The sequence below is a fragment of the Trachypithecus francoisi genome, unplaced genomic scaffold, assembly GCF_009764315.1.
Source record: "Trachypithecus francoisi isolate TF-2019V2 unplaced genomic scaffold, Tfra_2.0 Lachesis_group3, whole genome shotgun sequence".
Lineage (NCBI taxonomy): Eukaryota > Metazoa > Chordata > Mammalia > Primates > Cercopithecidae > Trachypithecus > Trachypithecus francoisi.
Window position 1 is genome coordinate 125045969 of NW_022681468.1, and position 23530 is coordinate 125069498.

General features: G+C 41.4%; 1 protein-coding gene and 1 pseudogene across 3 annotated transcripts in view; one reads left to right on the plus strand and one right to left on the minus strand.

The window, feature by feature from the left end:
• Positions 1 to 23530, minus strand: part of ZNF609 (zinc finger protein 609) — a 234487-nt gene that overhangs the window by 157934 nt on the left and 53023 nt on the right. The gene's annotated exons all lie outside the window — the stretch shown is intronic.
• LOC117070521 lies at positions 8147 to 9152 on the plus strand (annotated as a pseudogene).

The following is a 23530-nucleotide window of genomic DNA, read 5'->3' on the forward strand; positions in this document are numbered from 1 at the left end:
AGAACAATATCCTAGGATACACATTTTCAATGAAGACAGTGCTCCTAAGGGGGCAAAACAATCATATTACAGTTTGTGTTCTGCCAAAGGGCCACAGAATATAAACACTTCTTTTTTCTATGTAAATTTTTGCATCCAGTTTTTCTATAAACCTGTTCCACATGCTCCAGCTGTTAATTTCCCCTTTATTTATATCACTTATCTGTGTTAGATAAGCTATCGCATTTCTGTGTAATACAGTTCTAGTATTTCTTTCTTTTTCTTTTTTTTAGATGGAGTCTCACTCTGTTTTTTTTTTTTTTGAGAGAGAGTTTCGCTCTTGTTGCCCAGGCTGGAATGCAATGGCGCGACCTCCTGCTCACTGCAACCTCCGCCTCCCGGGTTCAAGCCATTCTCCTGCCTCAGCCTCTGGAGTAGCTGGGATTACAGGCATGTGCCACCACCCCAGCTATTTTTGTATTTTTAGTACAGATGGGGTTTCTCCATGTTGGTCAAGGTGGTCTCGAACTCCCAACCTCAGGTGATCCACCCACCTTGGCCTCCCAAAGTGCTGGGATTACAGGCGTGAGCCACCACGCACAGCGAGTCTCACTCTGTTACCCAGGCTGGAATGCAGTGGCGCGATCTCAACTCACTGCAACCTCCGCCTCCCAGATTCAAGCGATTCTCCTGCCCCAGTCTCCTGAGTAACTGGGATTACAAGTGCCCACCACCACACCTGGCTAATTTTTATATTTTCAGTAGAGATGGGGTTTCGCCATGTTGGCCAGGCTGGTCTCAAACTCCTGACCTCAGGTGATCCGCCCACTTTGGCCTCCCAAAGTGCTGGCATTACAGGCGTGAGCCACTGCGCCTGGCGCCCCCTTTTTTTTTTTTTTTTTTTTTTTTTGGAGACAGAGTCTCTCTCTGTCGCCCAGGCTGGAGTGCAGTGACACAATTCGGACTCACTGCAGCCTTAATCTTCCGGGTTCAAGCAATCCTTCCACCTCAGCCCCCAGAGTAGCTGGGACTATAGGTGCATGCCACCTTGCATGCCAGCTAATTTTTTTTTTGGTGGGGGGTTAGAATTTTAGTAGAGACAAGGTCTTGCTAGGTTGCCCAGGCTGGTCTCGAACTCCTTAGCTCTAGTGATCCTCCTGCTTCGGCCTCCCAAAGTGCTGGAATTATAGACATGAGCCACTGAGCCCGGCCAGTTCTAGTATTTCATTAAGTCCTGTCTCCCTGGTAAGATGGTGCACTTCTTTAATATGTATTGAGGTTTTTACTCTCAAAATTCAGAAACTATATAACTCAAGGTCCCTAGCTGCATACAGAAACCAACCCCAGCTGATTCAAGTAAAAGATGAAAGGTTAGTAGTGGGTGACTCACTGAATCCCAGGAAGTCTGGAGAACCAGGCTCAGAAAACAAGCAAGAACAGGAAGAGGCTATACAGTCATAAATCTCTTCTAAAATCATGCCATAGGCTGGGCACAGGGGTTCATGCCTATAATCCCAACACTTTGGGAGGCTGAGATGAGAGGGTCACTGCAGGCCAGGAGTTCAACACCAGCCTGGACAACATAGCAAGACCCCGTCTCAACAAACAAATTAAAAAATTAGCCAGGTGTAGTGGCATGTGCCTGTAATCCTAGCTACTCATGAGGCTGAGGCGGGAGGACAGCTTGAGCCCAGGAGTTCAAAGCTGCAATGAGCTATGATAGTGCCACTGCACTCCAACCTGTGCCACAGAGTGAGACCCTGTCTCTAAAAAATATATATTTTTAAAAAATCACTCAGTTAGAAAATGGTGAGTCTTTATTCCAGTGGCAAAAGAAAAAAATTAATGAAAAAATAAAAATGAAAAAAAAAAAAGAAAGTGGGCAAAAGACATCCAGAGACGATTCACTGAAGAGAACACACAGGTGATAAACAAGCACATGAAAATAACTTGAACACTGTTAATCATTAGAGAAATGCAAATTAAAACCACGATGAGGCACCATTACACACCTGCCAGGATAGCTAAAATAAAAAATAGAGATAAAATAAATATTGGCAAGGATGCAAAGAAACTAGATTTCTCACACATTGCTGGTGGTAATGTAAAATGGTACAGCCACTCTGAAAACCAGTTTCTTAAAAAACTAAACACAATTACCATATGACCCAGCAACTGCACTCTTGGGCATTTGTCCCAGAGAAATGGAAACTTATATTCAAACACACACAAAAACCTGTATATAAATGTGCATAGCCATTTTTTTTTCATAATAGTCCCAAACTGGAAACAGCCCAGCTGACCTCCAACAGGTAAATGGTAAAACAAACTGTGGTACATCCATACCATGGAATACTACCGTTCAGCAGCAAAAAGGAATGAACTATTGATACATGCAACAACCTGGATGAATCTCCAGAAAATTACGCTGATTGAAAAAGCCAATCCCAGAAGGTTACATATGGTATGATTCCATTTACACAATAACATTTTTGTCCAGGTTCATGACTATAATCCCAGTGCTATGAGAGGTAGAGGCAGGATAATCATTTGAGGCCAGGAGTTCCAGACCAGCCTGGACAACATAGGGAGACCTCATATCTACCAAAAATTATAAAAATTAGTCGGGGTGGTGGTGTGCGCCTAGTTACTCGGGAGGTTGAGGCAGGAGGATAGTTTGAGCCTAGAAGTTCAAGATTATTGTAAACTATGATCACATCACTGCACTGAAGCCTGGGTGACAGACCCTGTTTCACTTTACGTATATAAATATTTATACATGTATATATAAATAACAGGTTTCTTTTTTTTTTTTTTTTGAGACAGAGTTTCACTCTGTCACCCAAGCTGAAGTGCAGAGTACAATGGCATGATCTCAGCTCACTGCAACCTCTGTCTCCCAGGTTCAAGCAATTCTCCTACCTTAGCTTCCCGAGTAGCTGGGGTTACAGGCGCACGCCACCATGCCCGGCTAATTTTTGTATTTTTAGTGGAGACGGTGTTTCACCATGTTGGGAAGGCTGGTCTCAATCTTATGACTACAAGTGATCCACCCACCTTGGCGTCCCAAAGTGCTGGGATTACAGGCATAAGCCACCACACCCAGCCTAAATAACAGTTTTTATGTAACAAAATTTTTGAAATGGAGAATAGGTTAGTGGTTATAAGAGATTAGGGATGGAAGTGGGAAAATACTGTATTCACATGTGCAGGGAAAGTGGGTATGGTATAAAAAAGTTAACACGGCCAGGCGCTGTGGCTCAAACCTGTAATCCCAGCACTTTGGGAGGCCGAGGCGGGCGGATCACCTAAAGTCAGGAGTTCGAGGCAAGCCTGGCCAACATGGTGAAACCCCATCTTTACTAAAAATACAAAAATTAGCCAGGCGTGGTGACGAATACCTACAATCCCAGCTACTCAGGAGGCTGAGGTAGGAGAATCGCTTGAACCCGGGAGGCAGAGGTTGCGGTGAGCTGAGATTGTGCCATTGCACTCCAGCCTGGGCAACAACAGTGAAACTCCGTCTCAAAGGAAAAAAAAAAAGGTTAATAACAGTGATTGCTGTGTTGATGGAACTGTTCAGTCTTGACAGTGGTGTGGATACAGAAACCTACACGTGATATAAAATTGTATAGAAACAACCACACATACGCAGACATCAATAAGCAAAACAAGGCAAATCTGAGTAAGATTGGTGGACTGTATCAATACCAATACCCTGGTTGTTATACTAGTTTTGGAAAATGTTGCTATTGGAGGAAATTGGGTAAAATGTACAAGGGATCTCTCTGTATTGTTTTATAAACTACATGTGATTCTACAGTTATCTCATTGAAATTGTCAATTGAAAGCAAACAAGAAAAATGGCAGACAAGAAAATAGTTGCAATAAATAGAGTAGACAAAAACCACACTAACACAATAAAGAATTTTAAAAGACTTAAACCCACAAGTACGGGGATGAACTAAAGAGGAGACAACAATATTTTGGAACTTGGAAAGCAAACGAAGGAAGGATAACTGACTAAGCAAACCTAAGAATGCTATATTGAATTATAAGCATGCAATAGAAAGAAACTTTGAACTATACCAATCAACACTACAGAATCTTCCCCTAAAAGCTTAGAAACTGGCAGTACCAGATGACTCAAGATGTGAAACCGATGATTTAGGATGAATAACACTGATTGAAAACTATATAAGAAGCAATTATGGCTGGGCACAGTGGCTCATGCCTGTAATCCCAGTACTTTGTGGGGGCTGAGACGGGAAGGTGGCTTGAGCCCATGAGTTCGAGACCAGCCTGGACAACATGATGAAAGTCCATCTCTACTAAAAATACAAACATTAGCCAGGTGTGGTGGCAAACATCTGTGGCCCCAGCTACTCAGGAGGCTGAGGCAGGAAGATCGCTTAAACGTGGGAGGTAGAGGTTGCGGTCAGCCAAGATGGCGCCACTGCACTCCAGCCTTGGTGACAGAGTGAGACTGTCTTAAAAAAAAAAAAAAGCAGCAATTATTTATTTAATTCCTTTTCTCACTCAGATACCACCCCTGACCCCAAAAACGAGAGATGCTAGTTTCTCAAATAGAGGATCTCTGGACCAGGGTGCTCTAGACATAGTGGAGGACATGAGTACCATACCTAAAATAAGGAGATTAAATGTAGATTTAAACATACTGAATGCTGAAGGCTGAAGCCCTAGTCCTCTTTTTCACCTAGCTCAAAGAAATCTTTACTCTCCAGGAGGATTGGAAGGGGCTTGTTATTTTTCTAAGAAATCTGGTAAGCCTATGAGGAAACACCTAAAGATCTTGACATCTGGGGTTTCCCAACTTAACAGTCATCTTGCTGTGAAGCTCACCATAAATATGTCCTGCAAATGCACTCACAGCTTCAAATATAACTTTCAGCGCTCCATCTTAAAGATGTTTAAAACATGAGCAGACAATCAAGCACTACCAGACATTTGAGGAATGCCTCTAAAAAAAAGATGGAGAACAAACCAGCATTTCATAAATCAGTCAACTGAGGCTCACATCAGCTAAAAATGAGATTAGTATTACCATTTTGCACGGTTCATTCATATGTTTAATAAATATTTATTGGGTCAGGTACTATTATAGGTGCTTGGGAAACAAAGATTCACAAAGCAAAACAAAACAAAACAAAATCTCTGCCCTGGTAGAGCTTACATTCTAGCAGACAGATAATAAACAATAAGCATAATAAAGTATACAAATAGTAAACTAAAAAGATTAGTGCTTCGAGAAAAAATAATGGGACAGGATAAAAGGAGGGTACAGAGGTGGTTCCCAATTTCAAATAGGTTGACATTTGAATGAATACTTGAGAGAAATGAGGGAGTTGGCCATGCTACGTACTTAACTGTGAAAAAAGAATTCTAGTAGCCAGAACCTTTGATGTAAGAGACCCAAGGCAAGAGGAGCTGCATTTCAAGGAACAGCAGAATCAGTATGGCTGGAGGGGCATGAGAGTAGGGAGAAATAGGAGATAAGGCCACAGAGGTATGGCAGAGAGAAGCACAGATCATGTGGATCATTGACTTTTTCTCTGAATGAAATTAAGAGCCAATGGAGGGTTCTGAGCAAAGTTTCAAAGAATTATTTTGGCTGCTGTGCTAAGAAGAGACTATATGGAAGCAAGGGACATAAGTAAGAAAGAGAGGGGATGGAATTTCTCAAAATGTTAGAGTTGACAATGGTGTTGGAAGTAATTTTTTCCCAAGTCTTTCATTTTAGAGATAAGGAAACAGAGGCCCACAACATTGAGTTTTCCAAGGTCATGTGTTAAAGTCTGAAATAAGGCTGGGAACAATGGCTCACATTTGTAATCCCAGCACTTTGGGAGGCTGAGGTGGGAGGCTCTTGAGCTCAGGAGTTTAAGACCAGCCTGGGCAACACAGGGAGACCCCATCTCTACAAAAAAATAGAAAAAAGTGGCTGGGCATGGTGGCTAACATCTGTAGTCCCAGCTACTTGGGAGGCTGAGGTAGAAGGATCACTTGAACCCAGGGGGCAGAGGCTGCAGTGAGCCATGATTGTCGCCACTGAACTGCAGCCTGGGTGACAGAGCAAGATTGTCTCAAATAATAATAATAATAATAATAATAATAATAATAACGTCTGGAATAATCCACTTTGCATTTGTGTAGCCTTTTCAGTGTTTTTACGTTTATCATCTCATCTTGTATTCAGCAATCCTCTGGGCAGTTCATACGGCAGCTGATAACTGACATTCATTTGGCCAAAATAGCTGGCCAAAATTAGGGACCAGGTCTAGAATATCCTCTCTCAGTACTTAATATAAAGCTATTGACTACATAGAGAGTGAATCTGCCATCATGCCCATAATATCACAAAGTGCTAAATAACCTAAGTAATTCAAGTAATGGAAATAACTCATTTCTGCTGATCTAATTCCATGGTCCCACAGGAGAGCCACTGCTATTAAATGCAGTATATGTATGTTAAGTGGAATGATATACATTACAAATTAGGAAAAAGAGTAATTCTGAGGCAAATAGGAAAGAGTGATTTTGGGCCGGGCATGGTGGCTCACGCCTGTAATCCCAGCACTTTGGGAGGCCGAGGTGGGCAGATCACAAGGTCAGGAGATCGAGACCGTCCTGGCTAACATGGTGAAACCCCGTCTCTACTAAAAATACAAAAAAAATTAGCCGGGCGTGGTGGCAGGCGCCTGTAGTCCCAGCTACTCGGGAGGCTGCCGCAGGAGAATGGCGTGAACCCAGGAGGCGGAGCTTGCAGTGAGCTGAGATCCGGACACTGCACTCCAGCCTGGGCGAAAGAGAGAGACTCCGTCTCAAAAAAAAAAAAAGAGTGATTTTGTTCCACATGATATTGTGAGCTCAGGTCTCTTTTTCCCCTCTTCTTTCATTCCTAGCCAAGTCTCATCCTGCAAGATCTTTCTCGGATTTGAAAACAGCTGATAAACAACTGATTCCCATGAGATGACTGTTGATAATAGCTCAAAGTATTACTTCTCTCTAGAGGTATGTGTACTTTAATAGAAAACTCAAAACCTTCAATTCCAAAGGAATTGCAGTCAAGTTAGCAGGGAATATTATACTAAAGAAGACCTCTTGGCAGTTACTCAAATCCCATTAAATAAATTCAAACTCAACAACTGTTTATTGTTATCTACCATACTGTCAGTCACAAAGATAAGACATGGTTCTTGCCCTTAAGATGCTAAGAATGGAAGAAGACCACACAGAAAATACTAGCTTTTGTTTACTGAATACCTACTAAATATTAGGCATTGACCTAACTACCTTCCACGTAAGTATCAAGTATTATTCTTAGCACAGTGATTAGCAAATAATGTATGTTCAATATATTGTAGCCATGATAGTATAATTATAACCTTTGTAATTGCATTTAATCTTCACTTCTCTATAAAGTAGTTATCAGTGTTACTTTACAGATAAAAGGAAACTGAGGCCCAGAGGCTAGGTAACATGCTCAAGGCCATACAGCTATTAGGAGCCAGGATTCAGGCCCAGCACCATGGCTCATGCCTATAATCCCAGCACTTTGAGAGGCAAGCATATCACTTGAGGTCAGGAGCTTGAGACCAGCCTGGCCAACATGATGAAACACCATCTCTAACCAAAATTCAAAAAATTAGCCAGGCACGGCGGCATGCATCTGTAGTCCCAGCTACTCGGGAGGCTGAGGTGGGAGAACCACTTGAACCTGGGAGGCAGAGGTTGCAGTGAGCTGAGATCACACCACTGCAGTCCAGACAGGGTGACAGAGTGTGAAAAAAAAACAAGACCAGGTGGCTCACACCTGTAATCCTGGCACTTTGGGAGGCCGAGGAGGGCAGATCACCTGAGGTCAGGAGTTCAAGTCCAGCCTGACCAACATGGAAAAACCCTGTCTCTACCAAAAATACAAAATTATCCAGGGGTGGTGGCGCATGTATGTAATCCCAGCTACGCAGGAGGCTGAGGCAGGAGAATCACTCGAACCCAGGAGGCAAAGGTTGTGGTGAGCCGAGATCGTGCCATTGCACTCCAGCCTGGGTAACGAGCAAAACTCCATCTCAAAAAAGTCTCTCCTCCTCCTGTTCGGCAGACAGCTGCATATTCTCTTGCATTGGCAGTGCATCCCTGTGACACCATGGGGAAGGTGAAGGTCGGAGTCAACGGATTTGGTCGTACTGGGTGCCTGGTGCACCAGGACTGCTTTTAAGTCTGGTAAAGTGGATACTGTTGCCATCAATGACCCCTTCATTGACCTCAACTACATGGTCTACATGTTCCTGTATGATTGTACACATGGCAAATTCCATGGCACTGTCAAGGCTGAGAACGGGACTCTTGTCATCAATAGAAATCCCATCACCATCTTCCAGGAGTGAGATCCCTCCAAAATCACATGGGGCGATGCTGGTACTGAGTACATCGTGGAGTCCATTGGTGTCTTCACCAGCATGGAGAAGGCCGGGGCTCACTTGCAGGGGGGAGCCAAAAGGGTCAACATGTCTGTCCCCTGTTGACGCCTCCATGTTTGTGATGTGCGCGAAGCATGAGAAGTATGACAACAGCCTCAAGATCGTCAGCAATGCCTCCTGCATCACCAACTACTTAGCGCCCCTGGCCAAGGTCATCCATAACAACTTTGGTATCATAGAAGGATTCATGACCACAGTCCACGCCATCACTGCCACCCAGAAGACTATAAATGGCTCCTCCAGGAAACTGTCACGTGACAGCTGCAGGGCTCTCCAGGACATCATCCCTGTCTCTACTGGCACTGCCAAGGATGTGGGTAAGGTCATCCCTGAGGTGAACGGGAAGCTCACTGGCATGGCCTTCCATGTCCCCACTGCCAATGCGTCAGTGGTGGACCTGACTTGTTGTCTGGAAAAACCTGCCAATATGATGACATCAAGAAGGTGGTGAAGTAGGCATCGGAGGGCCCCCTCAAGGACATCCTGGGCTACACTGAGCACCAGGTGGTCTCCTCCAACTTCAACAGCGACACCTACTCTTCTACCTTTGATGCTGGGGCTGCCATTGCCCTCAACGACCACTTTGTCAAGCTAATTTCCTGGTATGACGATGAATTTGGCTATAGCAACAGGGTGGTGCCCCTCATGGCCCACATTGCCTCCAAGGAGTAAGAACTCTGGACCACCAGCCCAGCGAGAGCACGAGAGGAAGAGAGAGGCACTCACTGCTGGGGAGTCCCTGCCACAATCAGTCCCCTACCAGACTGAATCTCCCCTCCTCACAGTCTCCATGCAGACCCCTTGGAGAGGGAGGGGCCTAGGGAGCCCTACCTTGTCATGTACCATCAATAAAGTCCCCTGTGCTCAGTGAAAAAAACAAAAAACAAACAACAACAACAAAAGAAACAAGTAAAAAACCCATAAAAAATTAAAAATAGTAATAATAAAAATTGTTTAAAAAACCCCCACCAATAAAAAAGAGCCAAGATTCTGGATCACGAGGTCAGGAGTTCAAGACCAGCCTGGCTAATATGGTGAAACCCCGTCTCTACTAAAAAATTCAAAAATTAGCCGGGCATGGTGGTAAACACCTGTAGTCCCGGCTACTCGGGAGGCTGAGGCAGCAGAATCGCTTGAACCCAGGAGGCGGAGTTGCAATGAGCCAAGATCACGCCATCGCACTTCAGCCTGGGCAACAGAGTGAGATAGGAGCCTCACTCTGTGGAGCCAGGATTCAAACTCAGGCCTGTATAATTCTATAATATGTGCTATTAACCCCTATATAATATTCAATATTTCTATAAAATTAATAGGTGTTTAATTTCATTTGGAAGTCTGAGGAACTGGCTAACAAGAATGTGCTGTAAAGAGAAAGTGATATTTAAGTTGGATCCTGAATGACAAGTGGGAAAGAAAGGGGGTAAGAGTAGAGTTTGGTCCACATTAAAAATGATGAGGGTCTGAACAAAGGAAGTGGCAACAAGTATAAAGAGGGGAAGTTACAAGAGACAAGCAGGAGATAATCTCTTAAAGAACCTTTGTGATGTACTAGATGTGAGCAGTGAGGGAAAGGTATCAAGGATGACTCACAAGTTTCTAGTTTGGGTGACTGGGTAGAAGTATTCCCACTACTAAAATTGAGAAAGTACTAGAGAAAGGGATGGAGAGAGGAGGACTTTAGGGACAAAGTATGACTTTTCTTTGAACTTTGTGAATTTGAAGTACATTTGGGACAAGTAAGCAAGGAAATCTGTCAGGCAACTGGAAATCATGGTCAAATTTAGGAAAGATGTCAGGGCAGGGAATGGATATTTGGGAGTCACTGCTATACCTACAGTAGTTTGAAATAATAACTGTGTAAGAGACTGACACATAGGTAGTACTCATGCTATCTTACGTGTACGGCTGGTCTTAACACTGAGAATATACTGAACTCTGAAAATAAGCAAGGTTGTAATATGTCCCCACAAATCAACATATGCCCAACACCTCCATCTTTACAGAAAAAAAAGAAAACTGTTGGGAATGGAGTATAACTGATATCTGAGGACAACAACTCAGACAGCCGTTAGTCTTTTAACCCTGCATCCTCAAAATACCTGGTAAACTAGATGATCAATAAATATGTGATGAACAGAAAGCATGAATGAAGGAAGCACAAAGAATTAAACAGAATTTCCAATGTTACTCAGCTTAAGTAGGGGAATGGACACTAGAAGCTAGGTGCTCTCAATCTTGTGTACTTTACATTCCAGAGGTTTCTCCAAGCCTCCTTCCTCACTTGTCCCTCAATAATTAACTTGTTCTGAAAAATATCAACATACTTTAAAATCTCAAACTACAGTATAAATGTTCCCTTCAAAATCTCATATTGGGCTGGGTATGGTGCCTTATGCCTGTAATCCCAGCACTTTGGGATTGCCGAGGTGGGAAGATCATTTGAGCCCAAGAGTTTGAGACTAGACTGGCAACATAGTGAAACCCTGTGTCTACAAAAACAAAACAAAACAAAAATAGCCACATGTGGTGGCATGTGTCTGTAGTCCCAGCTACTTGCAAGGCTGAGGTAGGAGGATTGCTTGAGCCTGGGAGGTCAAGGCTGCAGTGGACTGTGATTATGCCATTGCAGTAGGCTGTGAATGACAGGGCAAGACCCCATCTCTAAGAAAAAAAAAAATCCCATATTGATAAAAGTCATCTATAAAAAAGTCCACAGTTAATTAACATCATATTTAATAATTAAGACTGAAAGTTACTCCTTAAAATCAGTGAAGAAGTTAAGGATATCTGCTCTTGCCACTTCTATTCAACATTGTACTGGAGGTTACAGTTAGAAAAATTAGACAAGAAATAAAGAAAAAAGACATCGAGATTGTAAGTAAGAAGTAAAATGATCTCAATTTGCAGATAACATGATCTCATATGTAGAAAACCCTAAGGAATGCACAAAAATCATACCAGAGTCAACAAATGAATTACACAAGGTTGTAAGATACAAGATCAGTATAGACAAAACAATAGTATTTCTGTACTCTAGCAATGCATAATCCAAATATGAAATTGAGAAAACAATTCCATTTACAATAACAACTAAAAAAATAAAATCCTGAGGAATAAATTTAACAAAAGAAGTGCAAGATTTTGGTATACAACCCCTAAATGTGACTGGCTTAAAAAAAAAAAAGAAAAGAAAAAACAGGGTTGAGCACGGTAGCTCATGCTTGTAATCCCTGCACTTTGGGAGGCCAAGGCAGGCGGATCACTTGAGGCCAGGAGTTCGAAACCAGCCTGGCCAACATGGTGAAACCCGATCTCTACTAAAAATACAAAAAATTAGCTGGGCGTAGTGGCGCGCACCTGTAGTCCCAGTTATTCGGGAGGCTGAAACAGGAGAATTGCTTGAAACTGGTGGGTGAAGGTTGCAGTGAGCCAAGCCAAGATTGTGCCACTGTACCCCTGCCTGGGGGACAGAGTAAGACTCTGTCTCAAAAAAAAAAAAAAAAAAAAAAAAGTGCAAGATTTATACACTGAAACTACAAAACATCATTGATGGAAATTAAAGAAGTTCTAAATAAATGGAAAGACATCTCATGTTCATGGATTGGAAGATTTTATATTGTTAAGTTGCAGAACTCTCCAAACTGACAGATTCAATACAATCTCCATCAAAATTCCAGCCTGCTTCTTGCAGAAATTGACAAGCTGATCCTAAAATTCATATGGAAATACAAAGGACTCAGAATAGCCAAAACAATCTCAAAAAGAAGAATAAAGTTGAAAGACTCACAATTCTCAACACTTACTACAAAGATGAGTAACCAAGATTATAATACTGCCATACGGATAGACATGTTGATCAATGAAACAAAACTAAGACTCTAGACAAAAGCCTATACATTTATGGTCAATTAATTTTCAACAAGGATGTCAAGAAAATCCAATGCAGGGTAAGAATAGTCTTTTCAACAACGGGTGCTAGGAAAACTGCATATCTACATGTAAAAGAATGAAGCTGGATCTCTACTTCACACCATATAGAAAAGATAACTCAAAATGGATCAAAGACCTAAATGTGAGAGCTATAACCATAAAAATCTTAGAAGACACTAATATTCAGAATATATTCTTACAAAGACAACCTAATTAAAATATCGACAAAGAATCAGGTATCTTCAAAGGAGATATACAAGCATATAAGCACATGAAAAGATGCTCTGAATCATTAGTTATTAAAGAAATGCAAGTCAAAACCACAATGAGATACCACTTTACACCCACCAGGATGGCTATTAAACAAATGAACAATAACAAGTATTGTTGAAAGTATAGGGAAATTGGAATTCTTGTACATTGCTAGTGGGAATGTAAAATGGCACAGCCATTTACATTCTGGCAAACAGTTTGCCAGCTCCAAACAAAGTTAAACAAAGAGTTACCATATAACCCAGCAATTCTATCCCTAGGTATATAATGAAAAAAACTGAAGACATATGTCCACACAAAAACTTGTATATGAATGTTCATAGCAGCACTATCCATAACAGTCAAAATAAGGGAAAAAACCAAATATCCATCACCTGATGAATGGATAAACAAATGTGGTATATATACATAATGGAATATTATTCAACCATAAAGAGGAATGGAGTACTGCTGATACATGCTACAAAATGAATTATGCTAAGTGAAAGGAGTCAGACACAAAAGGCCACTTTTTTTTTTTTTTGAGATGGAGTCTCGCTCTGTCGCCCAGTCTGGAGTGCAATGACGCAATCTTGCCTCATTGCAACCTCCACCTCCCGGGTTCAAGCAATTCTCCTGCCTCAGCCTCCCAAGTAGCTGGGACTATAGGCAAGTGTCACCATGCCTGGCTAATTTTTGTATTTTTAGTAGAGACAGGGTTTCACCATGTTGGTCAGGCTGGTCTCGAACTCCTGACTTCATGATCTGCCCACCTCAGCCTCCCAAAGTGCTGGGATTACAGGCGTGACCCATTGTGCCCGGCCAAAGGCCACAGATTATATGACTCCACTTACATGAAATTTCTAGAGAGACAGAAGTAGACTGCCAGGGGCTGAGGAAAATGAAGAATGAGGGTGACTACTGATGGGTACAGAATTTCTTTTTGAGGAAATGAAAATATTCTGGAATTTGTGATGTGATGGTTACAGTTTGTGAATATAGTACAAACCACTGAATTGTATACTGAAAAAAAAAAAAACATGATTTCTCAATTTTTAAAAAAAAACTGTATGAGGGAAAAACAAAAACAAAAAAAAAACCATATAACCTGTCTAGCTAACCTCTCACAAAAATTTTTCCAGTTATCAGTTGTTAAATGGGTTCTGGAAACACTACTTTTTAAAATAATAACCAGGAAAAGGCAGGAACATTCAAGCCATCTGATAAACATGCAAAAAGCTGAAATTCTACCCATAGCTTAGGCCATCAGCCATCATTTCTCAATCTTCCATTCACATGAAATTTAAGTTTATAACATAGAAGATTTTCTTTTCTTTTTCTTTTTTTTTTTTTGAGACGGAGTCTCACTCTGTTGTCCAGGCTGGAGTACAATGGCGTGATCTCTGCTTACTTCAATCTCTGCCTCCCAGGTTCAAGCGATCCTCTCACCTCAGTCTCCCAAGTAGCTGGGATTACAAGTGTGCATCACCACACCTGGCTAATTTTATATTTTTAGAGACAGGGTTTCACCATGTTGGCCAGGCTGGTTTCAAACTCCTCACTTGAAGTGATCCTCCTGCCTCAGCCTCCCAAAGTGCTGGGATTACAGATTTGAGCTACTGTGCCCAGCCTATAATATAGAAGATTTTCAAAGATTTTCCCAGATTTCCTGAAATTCTTATGTCAGGCTCTTGGTAAAAGCCTACTATTAGGCAGTCAATTCTGATCTGATTTCTTCAAACCAAAGTGCTGACAACAGTTCCAAAGAGCAGTCTCAGAGCTGCTAGCATAATTACTTTAATTGGAAGCTCTTTCTCTCCAGTTATGCAAGGAGTGTTTAGCTTTTTATAACTTACTTCAAACCAATTTTTGAGGTAAGTTTTGAGCAGGTCAACATTAAGTCTTTAAAAATTGCAAAACTACTCTCCCCCTACATACTCACCACCATCAGTTTAAAAAAACCAAACACCCAGACTTCTGAAGACAATCACAAATGAAGATAAAAAATTGGTTTAAGTTATAAAAAGCTAAACACAGAAGAAAATAAAATCTATAATAATTTGTCATAGTATAGAATGTATACTTTTAGAGAATATAAATTAAAATATACCCTGCTAACATTTCTCCCCATTTCTGTCCTGTCAAAAGATCATTAAGGGTATGGTATGTTAAAGATTTCTTTTGGAAATGCCTGTATCTGATATTATAAATGTCAAAGAGTACTCTTAGACAATAGGCTGAAAGTACTGTATTCCCGCCTCATTTTAACATTTAAAAGGAACAATAAATAAATCCAAAATACATTTCTCTATTGCACCAAAATTTCCTTTTTTTTTTTAACCACAAATGTATTAAAAGTTAAATCTAAACATCTATGTAAACATCGAACAGACAAAAGGTCTAGGCTGTTCAACATAGAAATCCATATAGAAAATTACACAGAAAAAAGATGGGTTTGTTTTTGTGCAACTTCCTTAACTCAAATGTTACTCCAGCAGAGGAAAAGAAAACATGAAAGACAGCCCTTTCCTTTTTATACAACTAGAAATCTCATAAGCTTATGTATTGAGCAATCTTATCAACAAAAGTAAATTATGTTAACTGACATCACAGACACCTCTTTCCAAAGAGAAGAAAGCAGGTCAACATAAGTCTTTAAAAATTGTAAAACCACTCTCCCCCTACATACTCACCACCATCAGTTTAAAAAAACAAACACCCAGACTTCTGAAGACAATCACAAATGAAGATAAAAAATTGGTTTGAGACAAGTTATAAAAAGCTAAACACAGAAGATAAGTTTCATAGTCCAGGGTGAGATCACATCAACTGTAAGAAAATCTAGCAAAGCAGGGCCAAACCAGGTCAGATCTCTAATGGAAAAATTAAGGATGCTTAAAGGGACAAGGTTGAGATACATGAGGTATAGATCATGCCCAAGCCAGTCCTGAACCAATAATCTCAGCCAGTTCCACAACATTAAAGAAATTCTTCTCTTAAGAATCTGGTAGAATGAAGTACAATTTTTATGTTCTTCCTTTTACTTTTCTGCATTTTCCAAATTCTTTACAATAAAGCACTTATAGATTTCAATATCAGAATGCTGAAACCTCGTTAGTAGAAAATAATCTCGGCCGGGCGCGGTGGCTCAAGCCTGTAATCCCAGCACTTTGGGAGGCCGAGACGGGCGGATCACGAGGTCAGGAGATCGAGACCATCCCGGCTAACACGGTGAAACCCCGTCTCTACTAAAAATACAAAAACTAGCCGGGCGAGGTGGCCGGCGCCTGTAGTCCCAGCTACTCGGGAGGCTGAGGCAGGAGAATGGCGTAAACCCGGGAGGCGGAGCTTGCAGTGAGCTGAGATCTGGCCACTGCACTCCAGTCCGGGCGACAGAGCGAGACTCTGCCTCAAAAAAAAAAAAAAAAAAAAAAAAAAAAAAAAAAAAAAAAAAAAGAAAATAATCTCAAAGAAACATAAAACCAAGTGGACAGGTTGCTGTAAACTCACAAGATCAAGGCATTCTCACTTGCCAAGTAGACAGTTTGCCCTGGGGGCATTAGAGATAACAATGCTTGCACTTTGCCCAATCTTCTCTCTGACAAAATAGGCTTTTGTCTCAAGTCACCAGATGCCTCAGCATTAGTTAGCCAAGTGCCAGGGCCCTAGAGCCTAGATAACACAGCTGGAGCTTGGTACTCCTATACGGAGATTAAGAAACAATCTCCAGCCCACAACTCTATTAAGCAAACTTTGACAGCTGCCAGGGCCAGTAAAGAATAAAGAAGGGACAGGGATCCAGTGGCACAGTTGCACCTCTTTCCCACACCAATACTCCTCTTCCCATTTTCCTCAGATAGCTCACTCTGCTGCCAACTCCAGGTCTTACTGGTCTCCTTAGCCATTAGGGCTGTCCATTTTAAAAAACCACACTGGCAATGATGGGCTTTTAGTAAAACTCAAACACTTCAAAATAAATTGAGAGTTCCCTGCTTAGGGTATTTTCATAAAGGTTATAAGCCTTGCTTCTACCTAAATTTCTCCTGGCTGTCGTCTTGGCAGCAGAATATTAATAGGCTGTCTTAAAAGAGTTGTAAAACACTCAGTATCCCATCATTTCCTGTACCTTGAAATGTTAACACTAAGGGAAGGACAGGGAGGAAAAAATAAGGAAAGGAAAAAAAAATCCTCCTCTCAGGGAAATGCCTACACCCCAGAGATCAAGTCCAAGCTCTCTCCCTACTGCATTTTCAGCCACACTAAAGCTAAAGCCAAGAACAAGCCTCCATTTACAGAGGCTTCCACAAATTTCTCTCCTCAGCCAACTCTGGAGCCAGGATGAGAGACTTTGTTGGCACATGCCAGCTCTTGTTTATGAGCTGGTTACCACCTCAAAGGCTGCTTGGCCCAAGGTCTGCCCTCTCTTTACAGGATCTTTCAAACTTCAAAAAGGGATCTTTTCTTGGACTCCTCTCAAGACATGGACGTGTGTTACTTAACCTGTTGCTTCCAGCTTGGGTGCTATCCAAGGACTTCTCTGGGAGTAGCCAACATTATCTAATATGGAACGACTTTCTACCCACCTTTACAAAGTAAAGAAGAACGGAAAGATTTTACATTAAAAGTAAAAGCAAACCCTTTCAGAAATAACTTCAGTGGCCATCAGGTAAAGATAGCAGCTGAAGCGACCAAAATCAGGTGAGCCTCTCCTTTGCTGTCACAGTATAGCAGAGAAGGTGGGAAGAAAGACGATAAAAGAATCTCTTCGGCCGGGCGCGGTGGCTCAAGCCTGTAATCCCAGCACTTTGGGAGGCCGAGACGGGTGGATCACAAGGTCAGGAGATCGAGACCATCCTGGCTAACACGGTGAAACCCCGTCTCTACTAAAAAATACAAAAAACTAGCCGGGCGAGGTGGCGGGCACCTGTAGTCCCAGCTACTTGGGAGGCTGAGGCAGGAGAATGGCGTGAACCCGGGAGGCGGAGCTTGCAGTGAGCTGAGGTCCGGCCAATGCACTCCAGCCTGGGCAACAGAGCGAGACTCCGTCTCAAAAAAAAACAAAACAAAACAAAACAAAAAAACAAATACAAATAAATTTTTAAAACTAAGAAATATACTCCATGGGGGCAGGGGAATGGAAGAGATTAAAGTAGGACTGGGCTGGCCCTTTTCTGCTTCAGGTTATTAGATGTAAAACAGGAAGGAGGGTGAAATATGACTAAGGAATAAGAACAATGAGAGATCTGAAAATTTTAGTTAAATATGAAAATGTCATTGGGGTTTTATTTTCCAACTATCTTCCCAGAATTTTCTCTGGCCTGAATGCCACTTCAGGTTGGTAATTTACTACGAACTACAGATAGCCCTACCTAACTTGGTTTCTAAACAAGTCGATCTTTTCTTCTGTGACATGAGGACATTTACCTGCTTAGTTCTTTTTTTTTTTTTTTTTTGAGACAGAGTTTCGCTCTTGTTGCCCAAGCTGGAGTGCAACGGCGTGATCTCAGCTCACTGTAACCCTTACCTCCCAGGTTCAAGCAATTCTCCTGCCTAGGCCTCCAGAGTAGCTGGGATTACATGTGTGTGCCACTACGACCAGTTAATTTGTTGTATTTTTAGTAGAAATGGGATTTCACCATGTTAGCTAGGCTGGTCTCGAACTCCTGACCTCAGGTTATTCGCCTGCCTCGGCCTCCCAAAGTGCTGGGATTACAGGCGTGAGCCACCGCGCCTGGCCTTACCTGCTTAGTTCTGAGGAGGTGATTCGATGGTTCAGAGGGGACATTATTTTAAGTCTTTAAGTCTCCTCTATCCTACCCCTCCCCCCTTTAAAAAGAAGATCCATTTCACAAAGGCTGAGGGGCAAATACTAAGAGTTTCCCAAATCAATAAGCTTAAATTTCCATTTCTGGGAGCTTTGCCCTGGCCAAACTGCTTCCCAGGGAGAGGCGCATTGTGCTTTTCTTTTTCCCGAGTGATACTATATTGGCCTACACCCAGAGTTATTTTTACTCAGCTTTTCAACATGAAAACTTCTCTTTGGCCAGTCCTCCAGGGCAACTGCAATGCCTTGTCCAAGAGATGCTACCAGTCCATGCCTAAAAGCACCAAGCCTTCAAATGAGGTACACTATTCACAGCAGTGTCATCTCTAGGCAGTAACAGCAATTTTGAACTATGGGTGAAACGTCTCACTGTCAAAAAAAAAAAACAAAAAACACTCACCATCAAAGGCAGTATAGTAGTTTTTCAAGATACAGACAATGCTGTACCCAGACTATAATGAATATCCAAGGTAGAACATATGAAAATGACTGCTTTTTCCTGGTTATTTTTATTTGAGAAGAAAGGAGGAGCCCTTCCTAAATCTGCATAACTAAATATAATCCCATTTGCTTAAGGCAAGACCAACAACAAATGTAAAATGTTATTTCAGAAATAAAAACAACAACAAAAAATTAAAGCAGGATAAAAAAAAAAAAAAGGCTGGATGCAGTGGTTCACACCTGTAATCTCAGCACTTTGGGAGGCCGAGGTGGCAGGATCACTTGAACTCAGGAGTTCGAGGCCAGCCTGGCCAATACGGTGAAATCCATCACTACAAAAAATACAAAAATTAGCCAGGTGTGGTGGTACACGCTTGTAATCCTAGCTACTGGGGTGGCTACGGCAGGAGAATCACTTGAACCCGGGAGGTTGCAGTGAATCCAGATCGCACCACTGCACTCTAGCCTGGGACGACAGAGCGCGCCTCCGTCTCAAAAAAAAAGAAAAAACCAAGCATGGTTTAAGCTAGGTTCAGTAGTGCAGGCCTATAGTTCCACTTACTCAGGAGGCAGAGGTGGGAGAACTGCTTCAGCCCAGGAGTTCAAGTCCAACTTGGGCAACGTAGTGAGACCCAGTCTCTTAAAAAAAAAAGGGCATAGTTTAGATAGAATCTAAAGGTGAAAGTGAGAAAAGGCTAGAAGGTGAAAGGTATACCTCAAAGGACCTTCCAAAAGGCAATGGGCCTAAGAAAGCGAAACTAGGCTTAGAAATATTTATGTTGTTAAGAGGAGAACAGCTCTGCCTACATGATAGTTCTGTTCAATTCAAGGGTAAGATCTGAGGTTACCATACAGAAATAAAGGGAAGGAATTTGTGGGCACTGTGAGGAACATGAAGGTTGGGACTGAAATGTAAATACTATAATAATCATTACATTAAGCTATATTCATTCCATGGACCCAAAGCTTCCACTACATAGAGAATCTGGATCCTAAGATCTGCTCTATTGTCATAAAATACCTTTGTATACTAAATGGATAATATTTAACATTATAAAATCAACTATATGTAACTGGCAAAAAAAGAAAGGAAGGAACAAAAACCAATTTGAATGGTTTGGGCCTCATAGCTGTTCTGCTTGAGTGTATGCTCTGGAGGAAGCCAGAGATAGGAGATTTGAACTAGCTTTTTTTTTTTTTTTTTGGGGGGGGGGTCTTGCTCTTGCCCAGGGTGGAGTGCAGTGGCGTGATCATGGTTCACTGCAGCCTCAACCTCCTAGGCTCAAGTGATCCTCCCGCCTCAGCCTCCCAAGTAGCTGGGACCACAGGCACGTATCACCCCACCCAGTTAATTTTTTAGTTTTTTGTACAGACGGGGCCTCCCTATGTTTCTCAGGCTGGTTTTGAACTTCTGAGCTCAAGCAATCCTCCCACCTTGGCCTCTTGAAGTGCTGGGATTACAGGTGTAAGCCACCATGCCCAGCCAATTGGCTAATTCCTTAAATCTGGTTTCCACTCCCATGTGCCTCTCATAATATAAGCATTTTACTAGGCTTAGGGTGATTCTAGTATTCACAAATACATGTTTTTCATTAATATAGTCTAGCTCTCACACAAGTCAGCTCTTATGTGGGGACCTCAGCTGAAGAAATAATGGCTTGTCTCAATGCTAAAGAAAAAACTGATTGTGTTCAATTCATGGAGCCTGTATGTCAATCTTCAAGAAATCATCCTAAGAAATTCTGCAGGTAACTTCTGACTGAGTGCCTCACATCTTGACTTTAGAACCTAATCCTTGTAAGAGATGGGAAAGGACAGGAGAGATACTAGAAGCCAACAAAAATGAAAGAATTTCTCAGTCTCTTTCTGAAATTGTAATAAGCAATCAGCTTGTTTGATTTCAAATCCCTACATTCTCAATCCAAGCACATATGTACAAGCAAAATGAAAAATGCCTTATGGCATATTTTATTTAAAACAGACACTCTACCAGATGTTTAAGAATCTGCATAGTGATGAAATTAAGATCTAGTCTAATATGGTGTATATAAATGTGTAGTCACTTTGTATGATGAGTTTTTCCCCACATTTGCCAATTTTTTCTCCTCCTACTCACAGTGGTATATGAATTTGAGATACTCCAAAACCTAAAAAAAATCCATCTAAAGTACAGATTAATACAAATTCTGAGAACATAGGTAATGCATGTACCAGTACTAAAAACCATACTTAAACTTCTAAATTTTTATATTATTTATTATTTAAATTTTATGAGAATTTAAGGTTATGTAATTATTATTTTGGCTAAAGTATGACATACCACAATGTTTTCTAGTATGAGTTTGCTATGCTTATTACCTGGATGAGGAAATAATCTGCACACCAAACCCATGTGACACACAATTTATCCATCTAACAAACCTGCAACATGTATCCCTAAACCTAAAGGTTTTTTTAAAAAAAGTATGTGTTTGCTGCACAATTAGGTATGTGTTCATCTCTGATAACAATTAGCATTCTAATTACTCTTCTTCAGGCATAAGACTTAAAATCTCAGAAAGGAAATACTTTATACCCCAAAACATTAATGCTCTTTTTGATTTCAAAGAAATTGTATTTATTTAAAAAAAAAATCGGCCAGGTGCGGTGGCTCAAGCCTGTAATCCCAGCACTTTGGGAGGCCGAGACAGGCGAATCACGAGGTCAGGAGATCGAGACCATCCTGGCTAACACGGTGAAACCCCGTCTCTACTAAAAAATACAAAAAACTAGCCGGGCGAGGTGGCGGGCGCCTGTAGTCCCAGCTACTCGGGAGGCTGAGGCAGGAGAATGGCGTAAACCCGGGAGGCGGAGCTTGCAGTGAGCTGAGATCCGGCCACTGCACTCCAGCCCGGGCGACAGAGCGAGACTCCATCTCAAAAAAAAAATAAATAAAAATAAAAATAAATAAATAAATAAATAAAAATCAACAACAAAGAACTAAGAAATAAGGGACTTGCTCTATTTCTGTGACGCAATATTTCCTCTTCTGAAAACAGCATGTTTACTTTGAATGCATCCAGAAGCAGACTCAGGAATAAAGTCTTTTTTGTATTGCTACATTATTTTATTTTCGAATGTCATGAATTTCCAGAAAATTAGGAACACCTATTACCCAATATAAGCACAGAAATACATTTACAAACCAATGAGAAAAGAGACTGGTTTCGGATTAGCTATAAATTTTAATTATCCAAATCTGTCTCCTGCCCCTTTCTAATCTACATAGAAAAAAAGCACAAATAGCCTATATGTGGCAAATACATCTACTCATAAGAATTTTCCTTAAATGCCTTAAAAATTCTGAAACAATAATTTAAAACTGAATTAGTAACATAGATATGGATGCTCTACCTTAAAGGCTGTCAGAAATTCAATAATTAATTATCCTAATTAAGGTCATAATGAGAAATCAGGTTCATTATAGTTGAATTCCAAAATGTCTGACCCCAACATAAGCATCCTGTAGACTGAGCAATGAAAAAGAAGAGTCCTTTTCACATGACAGTGATTTTTAACTAAGAGGAACATTACACGCACCTGTTGAACTTAATAAAAATTAAAAAAATAAGCGGGGTGCGGTGGCTCACGCCTGTAATCCCAGCACTTTGGGAGGCTGAGGTGGGTGGATCACGGGGTCAGGAGATCAAAACCATCCTGGGCAACATGGTGAAATCCTGTCTCTACTAAAAATACAAAAATTAGCTGGGTGTAGTGGAGTGTGCCTGTAATCCCAGCTACTTGGGAGGCTGAGGCAGGAGAATCGCTTGAAACCAGGAGGCAGAAGTTGCAGTGAGCCAAGATTGCACCACTGCACTCCAGCCTGGCATCAGAGCGAGACTCCGTCTCAAAAAAAAAAAAAAAAGTACAGGCTTGGAGTCTTCAGCCCCAAAGATTTTATCCAGTAGGACACTTACACTTTGCAAAAGCTCCAGAAGTGACTCTGATATGCACCCTAAGCTAAGATGTTTCATGACCAAGAAACTCTGCAACCTGAATGTTAATTTCTGTAACAGTGTGCTGATTTGGTTGATCTAAATATGATGACTATGTATACCTCCTTTCTTTTTTTTTTTTTGAGACGGAGTTTCACTCTTGTTGCCCAGGCTGGAATGCAATGGCCTGTTCTCAGCTCACTGCAACCTCCTCCTTCCAGGTTCAAGCAATTCTCCTGCCTCAGCCTCCCGAGTAGCTGGGATTACAGGCACACTCCACCACACCACCATGTCTGGCTAAGTTTTTGTATTTTTAGTAGAGATGGAGTTTCACTGTATTGGCCAGGCTGGTTTCAAACTCCTGACCTCAGATGATCCACCTTCCCCGGCCTCCCAAAGTGCTGGAATTACAGGCGTGAGCCACCATGCCCGGCCTCTATACCTCCTTTCTACAACACTCTGTTATCTTTCACTAAGGTTTGATTCAGTGCAGAGCTAAGTATGACTTCTGAAGAAACAAAAAAGAAAAAAAAAAAGGGACACATAAGCCAGGAAATATCAACTCTGAGCTGGGTGAGTTAGGTACCAGTTTATAAAAACTTTTTACAGTTAAGGAACCAAAAAACAAC